The sequence below is a fragment of the Pomacea canaliculata genome, linkage group LG3 (assembly GCF_003073045.1).
Source record: "Pomacea canaliculata isolate SZHN2017 linkage group LG3, ASM307304v1, whole genome shotgun sequence".
Lineage (NCBI taxonomy): Eukaryota > Metazoa > Mollusca > Gastropoda > Architaenioglossa > Ampullariidae > Pomacea > Pomacea canaliculata.
Window position 1 is genome coordinate 34,568,920 of NC_037592.1, and position 8,001 is coordinate 34,576,920.

An 8,001-nucleotide genomic window follows, 5' to 3' on the forward strand; every position below is an offset into this window, starting at 1 on the left:
TTGAAAAAAAAAATTAAAAGCTCTTATTTCTCTACGGAAAAATAACAAATTCCTTCTCGCACGCTTGCCTCTGCTCTTTGCGACTACATACAACGCCTCATTTCACCTCCACATCTCACCACCACATTGATATGCAGTAATATAACGTCTCCGTCCTGTTAAACCGTCAGGAACACACTGCTACCAGCGTTTAATGTTCTCTGCCTTTCTTTTAGGTTTGAGCGATCCTTGACTTGTCAGCTGTGCGCTACGGACAATCCGGTTTCCATTACAACTGAGTTGACTGCGCTGTTGCCTTCACTTTCGTTTCGTTTATTTATTTTTTCCCCACCACCGGGAACAGCCGGCTGGCTTCGGGCTCTTGCATTTACGTCTCGGAGTTGTTGTCGAATGCTGCACGGCGCGCTCAGTCCAAAACGAGGCTTTGCACTTGCAGATAGCGCGACGCGTGGGTCGTGCGCGACGAAACGTGCGTTGACCTGTCTCGCTGCGCGTCACTGTCGGCACAGCACGAGTTCTCCAGTGCCTACCCCCTCCTCTTCTTCTTCCTCCTCCTCACCTTTCACTTTTATTTTACGCTCTATGGCCCAGACTGTGACACGGATATGTCAGCTGTGATATGTCTATGCCGTTGCAGAACGCTCGGCTTGGCTTGCCATACACGAAGACGAGGCCAGATTGAACCCAGACCCGCGGCGCGAGGTGGATGTCAGGAACTAGAGCGCGGGATAACGAGATGGCTGATATCTTACTTGGAAAATTTCCCTGCTCTCTGCGCATGCTCTGTTACAAAATATAATTATCTCCGATGGTCAACCTACCTCGCACAGGAGGTGATGAGAGCGCCTACAAAAAAGGTCAAAAGGCCAATTAGGTTTATTCGATCGGTTAGCAGATTAGGTGAAAAAGATAAAAACGGTTGCTTTTATTGGAAGGATAGGACAAGTGGCAAAATAATTTTCGGTAGCAGGTACAATCCTGGAAGCCAGCGCGCTGCAAGCAAAGCTTCCATCGGTATGCCATTCCGCTTCTTTTTATTTATTTATTTTTTGGTGGTGTGGTGGTGGTGGTGGTGGTGGGGGCGTGTTTTTCTGAAAATGATTTATCCCCAAAGACAAACTACACCAACAACTTTCCAACAGAAAGTTATTTTACAGACGCCCAGTTGAGCATTGTCAGAACATACCCAGTTACCTGGCACTTAGATTTTTATCAGCTCTTCAGTAAGAAAATGCGCGAGTAGACACCTCAGAAATAATTCAGCAGCTGATTTCCTACTTACATGAAATGTTATTACTGCAGGCATCGTTCATCCAAAGCAAGTTCTCGTTTAGACAGTTAAAGGCAGCCTCTGTCCTGAAGAAAAACCTTCTAAGGTGGAGCAAGGCTCTCTAGCAATGGGTTTCTTAGACTGTGGAATTGTAGATAATTACACAGCTGACGTTGCGTATATTGCTCCTAGCCACGAAACCTCTGGAGAGCATATGTTCGTCTTGGCAAAGGTAGACCTCGCGGCACGATTTAATCATAGCTCAGGGGGACGATCGATGTGGTAGGGTCAATCGAACAACTGGAAATGGGAGTGCACAATAGTCATAAAAGAACGTAGCATGAAGATAAAATAAGCACTTGGAAAATAACCCCAATTAATACTGTCAGTGAGATATTAAAAAAACCAATTTGAATAAAAAAAAAGAGTTTCAAAGCTGCTTTTCTCCCCGTGGGTTCCCCCATCAATCACTTAGACACTGATGCGACTGTCGTGAGGATGCTTGCAACATGGCTAAGTAGCAAATGTAGACAAAATTTGCAAGTAACCATCAGTACCTACGTCGAAATCATAGAAGGGGGGAAGGAAAAAAAACAGGTGATAGGTTACACGGGAAACTATAAACTATAATGTGCCGATGGGCGAGCTATAGAAGACCTCTAACTTCTCGTTCCCATCAGCAACAGACTTCTCTTGAAGTGAACATTGATCGAATTGGAGAGTTCACCGAGGGACAATTACACGCACTCACGTCCGCACGCACGCACGCACGCAGTTACCTGCAGTACCCAAGCACTGTCCGTACGCAGTGTGCCTATCATCCTGCTCACGTCTCCGCCATTCTTGTACACGTGGACCAAGCGGACAGAGCGGTGATGTGCACCAGCTTGTAACGCCTTTGTGCCACGTTGATGTTTACGCGAAGTTATCAGATGTAAGGTCCGTGTGTACACTGCTGGCTTGATCAAGCCGTTAGAACACAGCTGGTCCTCCTGAGGCTGCTTGTGTTTGTGTGTGTGTGGCTGTATGTGTTACGTGTGTGTATATATATCTATAAAACACACGATCATAATATGGATATATACATGCAATATGGATGAGTGTAAGTTTCTTCCTCACTTGCTGATCATATGAACAGCATGCATCAAAAGCACAAACGCCATATGTCGTCCTTTGCCGTTAAGACAAGTTTATGCGTGCAAGTATGCTGTTAAAAACCCACCGAATATCATTTGTTTCTCTAAAGACCGGGGCTGTTTCAGGACATACTCCCTTTTCCCCGAAATCTAAAAGAATAACCACAGGGAATGCAAGCTTTCAAATATCAACATTTTCGCCTGCAATCACAAAGAGATCAAATCAGCGAAGAAGAAAGTTAAACAGGGTTACAAGTGTCTCACAACCATCGTTCGCATGTCTTCCGTTTTGTGCAGCTTTGACGACATGCACGTGCTCCCCCAATCCATCACAGATTTGCGTGTAGAGTTTTCAAAGCTTGTATCTCTTTAATGAAAGCGGTTTAGTTGTTTGCGATTTGGGAATTACCATTTTCACTCGGATGTATCTTAAAAACAGTTGCTGTAAAATATGATTGCACCACATAACCAGAGGACACCATGCGACTATATGTGAACTATCGCCAACATGGCGACGATGCTGGCGCTCACAGTAAACCTTCATAAACCACTTTAGGGCTAGTACCTAGAGAATAGTCATTGCTTTTGTTTCATTTGTTTCACATCAGTTTTCTTACGAATCTTTTGTAAAGCTTGATTTAAATAAAATGTTCTCAATTTGTCTCCATGTATTTACTGTAGCAACAGAAAACATCCCGATCACACACACACACACAATGTGCCTCCACGTACACACACACATATACGCACGTGCACACACACGCACACAACACAAAGAGCAGTAGGAAAAAAATAGAATCCATTATTAAAGTATTCCCTGGATGGGTGAGTTTTGATGTCAAATCACTAATATTACACGAACTTTTAATTTCTGAGACAGACTCAAAAAATATTGGCGCTGCCTCATGGGGACGAGTGACTACGCCCTTTGCTCTGCATTGTCAACTCTTGGGCCAGAAAAATCGAATCCGTCAAAGTTCATTCGTGAAGCCTTTACTGTTCGCATCTCCTTCTACTATTATAGTAGCTCCTAAAGTAAGTTACTCCTAGGGTTGCTCCTAGGGTCATTTACTGCCCTTGCTTGGAAGACGCGCCCTCCATTCCCCCACACGCAGCCTCTTTGCACTTGCAGTGTCTCCCTGGGAAGTGAAGCGCTGGCCGGTGATGGTTAATGATAATGTCTCTCCCTATTTCCTGCTAGAATCTTCTTAACTACTTGATTACTCAGTTAACATGGCCACGCCGTGCTGACTCATTCCGTCTGTGACATAGGGCATCAAAGTAAATGGAAAAGACGGTCCACCTTCATACTGATAGGGATGCTACATGAAGAAGAAGACTCGCTGGACAACTGCACGTGTGATCCGCAACACTGTTTATTTACATTCTTTTATTCGAGTAAGGTTGTCGACACATACGGTTGGAATTCAGAGAACTGGCTTTTTTATACTCTATCGGCTAAATGTATGAGAGAACTCAAGCATGCGCACACCTTCCACGCATCTGCTCCCACATATATGTCTATTTTATGCACTATTTTAAGTGTTCGTTGTCTGCACCTGGAAGGTTGATGGAGTAAGAGAATTGGGCCTAGTCTTCCACGATGTATTAGACACAGTGGACCACTTGCGCTCTTTGCCTCTTCCGACATGAGACAGTTAGAATCCTTGTACCTCACTTTCTAAAATAAATAGACAAAACGGTCTGGAGGAATCCACGTAAAGCAGCCACTGTTTGTTGAAATGAAAGTCTGCTACAATGTAGTTATGGTGCTTGGTGAAAAGGAACACGCAAATAGTATTATCGAAATGTGCGCCTCGCCAAAGTAGTAAAAAAATAATCTGGTGGAAAGGTAGGTTTCTCTTACCTAAGATAATTGTGATAAATAAATAATCATGAGACGCCGACCCAAGGATAGCCGCTATTCCAAGATTTCTGACTTCTCCACACGATACATGCTGCAGACCCACTGCAGCAGAAGGTTGGACGGCTCAGCAACCACTGCATCCTCTCCATTCCAGCCAGGGAAGGGCTAGAGGTGTGGGGAGGATAGAAAGCTCTGAAAGACTGAATTTCTAAAAACTCCCCATAAGGAACTGCGCCGCTCAAATACATAAAAGGGAAACCAGAGATTCTGTTAACCTTTTAATTGGCAGAAGGCACACAACAGCAGCACACTAGTCATTCTCGGAGATTGACAGTGAATACAAGCTCTCACCTTGGCACAAGAATTTTTTCTATTTTGGTCACAGTGACATTAGCTACCTCAAGAATGAAAAGGTTGGTTACTATGCATGAAAGGAGTGGTACCAAACAAGTTTTCAAACACAATGTATTTTTTAAATTCTGTTTTAGCTTTCCTTCGTCAAATTTGTGGTGAAAGCCATTATTCGCTTGGAGAAAATTAATGTGACAGACCAGCCCAACTCGTTTCTGGGCACATATGTATGACTGCAGGAACCTTTACTCAGAATACAGGACCAAGCTGAGTCTTAATAGGAATCGATTTTCAAATAATTAAAAACCCATAAATTGTAAAATGTAAATAACATTAAATTATGAAAGTGTGTAGATGTTTTAATGACGTATTAACGTGTAAACAAACACATATACATATGCACATACGCATATATATATATCACTAACATTCATGTTTAACTGTCATACAACTAGAAAATGCTATATTTTCTATGGATCTTTGAAAGCTTTGCCACAGTTTTTATCCAGCAGGAACTATCAGCATGTAGAAGAGACTTTGCGAGTCTCCTGAAAATAACACCACCAGACTAGTCATGAGAAAAGGTACATGGATCTCTAACCTGACAGTAAGGAGACCGTTTGACCTTTGCAACAAGTTCAGCGCCTAGCAGATCGGATCACATGTCTGCTCAACCACGTCAGCACCAAAACAGTCTGCCGCATTGCTCAACACCCTCGTCCACGTCAGTGACACAATGAATGGTAACAACGAGACAGCAGAGACAAATCAATGACACAATGAATGGTAACAACGAGACAGCATAGACAGTGAGAGGTGTTCCAAGCAGATAAATATTGCACAGATTCTGGAAAGTGAATTTCTTGAGTTGCATCACCCAGTTATTATGTTTGCCTCGGACGAATACCGAATTTTTGTCGTTTCTTGATACTGAACTGAAGGAAAGAAGTGAAAGAGCGCTCAAAATGTTGTTGAACCTGTGGTCCAGTCATGCCTACCACAATAAAGGGAAGAAGAAATGAGGCAAGATAAGGCAAACAAAGCTGCAGTCAGCTAACGCACGCATACGAATAGGAGTACAGAATAAAGAAATGTGTGTCGATATTATATGGAACGTCATTTGCAGATGGATGCGTTCGATCAGTGTGTCGTCTTCTTTGATGGATGTCCGAACTTGTTAATAAGTTAATTAAGTTTTATAAGGAGCGCTGGTTAGTTAGGTGTTTCATTATTCCTACGTTTGCAGAAGCAACAGTTATAACTCTATGGTCCCTCGCTTTTATTTCTGGAGCAGGGACTTTGTCCGTATTGTTTATGTTCTAAATCGGAGCACTTTTGTCTTTGTTTACATCAGTGGCAGCCAAATTCCCCCAGCGATGGTACAATCCAGGTGCAAGAAATTATCTAAATATAGTTGGAAACGACTAAAGAGAGAACTACACAACCACATTATTAGAGAACTGCATTCACCACAAAGAAAGTCAACAATCTACCATCAGTCAATCATGTACAACAGAAGGACACTCGGCTGCGTACGTGTACTTATGCACATTCCTAAGTGCACATGCATGTGCCAGCGCGCCTGCGCACACACACGCACACACGCAAATACGGTTATATACGTACACAGTCACGCACAGACTAATGGGTGGAAATCGAGCGGAAGACAGTTTCGGAGTAGAAACTTCCAGAAGCATCTGCAGAAAGGCCGCGCGTGCCTGCATCACCCTGGCACCAGCACGCATGCGCACAAGCGGTGGTTATTTCGGCAGCAGCGGCGAGCGTAGGTCACGACGTGTTGCATGGGGGCATCTCCTGCTGCTGGCATCGCTCCCACCTCAGACTGCTCCTGCCGCCGCTACCAACCACTGCCACAACCACCAGCTCCTGCTATCTCCAGCACTCCAAATGCACTCTTGGAGGAGTCTGCAGGGACGAGAAAGGAGTTCCGCTGGACGAAATCCAGCTTCTGTGTTCCGCTCTTTTAGTCAGGGTTGCCAAAGCCGTAGTCATAGCAACTGGGGTAACACGGCATTTGAAAACATAACGCATCCCATTCAATGACATTAACGTTCACGTGAGTGCGTGCTTACGTGCACAACAGCAAAATTGCACACACAGAACACGCTTATACATTATCCATGTACGCGCGCGCGTGCACACACTCACACCTTCACAAAGCGCAACAAAGATATGAAATAAACACACAGACCAGCGGGACAACGTGTTCAACGGACTATCAGCTGGGAAGTGACGACGACACTTTTCGTGTCGTTGCTTGCTCTTCCCGACGTTTGTGTCTGACAAACGATCGTGTGCGACACAAAGCTCTCCTGGCCACTGACCACTGACGGCGACAAAGCTTTCACAGCACAGTCAGCGATGACGACAACCCACACTCACGCAGTGTGAGCTCAACGAGGAAATAGAAAGTTCGATTCAAACTAAAATCTTTGCATCTTCCTACATAGCAACTCGATTTATCGTATTCATCGATCGCACCTCTCAAAAACATTCCCCATCTCTCTTTGTTCCTCCTCTCTCTCTCTCACGCACGCACACGGACACTCAAGCAGCATTAAAAAAAAAACTGTTCGCCTCAGAGGTGAACTTTCAGTACACTAATCTATATCGTTAGGTCTCTATCTGATGGTCCATCTCATGCCAAGGGATTAATGGCTTGGTGGCTAGTTGCATAGATGATGGATGGTTGGACAGCTATATAAGTGGATGGGCTTGGCCTCCACTGATTTCTTTTTTTAATACTTATCTGCAACCGTCAACCTAGCTGCAGTCTTTAAAATAAAACCCCGAAGTTTCACGTGTTATAGAAGATATATTCTTTTCACATGACAGTGTTGACCTTAGACAGTACAGATAGCTCAGCGTTGCAAGCTTTCGAAACGCAGTACAGGTCAGAGCATGAGGAACTAACGCTATCGGAAAACAACTGTATCGCGACTCAGCGATCGCGGTACAGCGCGATTAGCCCAGCGAGTACAGCGCCACATGACGGTTAGCTATAGTCAGCTACCGTGACAGCATAAATACACTATCGTTGCTAAACACCGGGAAGCTGCGAGGTGTGATAAATCCTCCCATGGCTGTAAAGAACGGGTGATAAGACATCCACCAAAACGCGAATTTAGCTTGAGAAGTCGCACCGCCGCGGTGGCCGTCTCCTGGCAACAGGGCGGTACGACCGGCGGGGCGATGGTCGGGCGCTAGCTAAGCATGGCGTAAAGACGTAATGACGTTAAGCAACACGCTGTCCCTCCTGCCCAGAGCCCGCTCTCACCTGTGCCCCACCTCTTACTGCCCTCGGGTATAGGTTGTATGAGTGCCCCTGCCGTCTTTCCGTACATTTCCCCATAAAT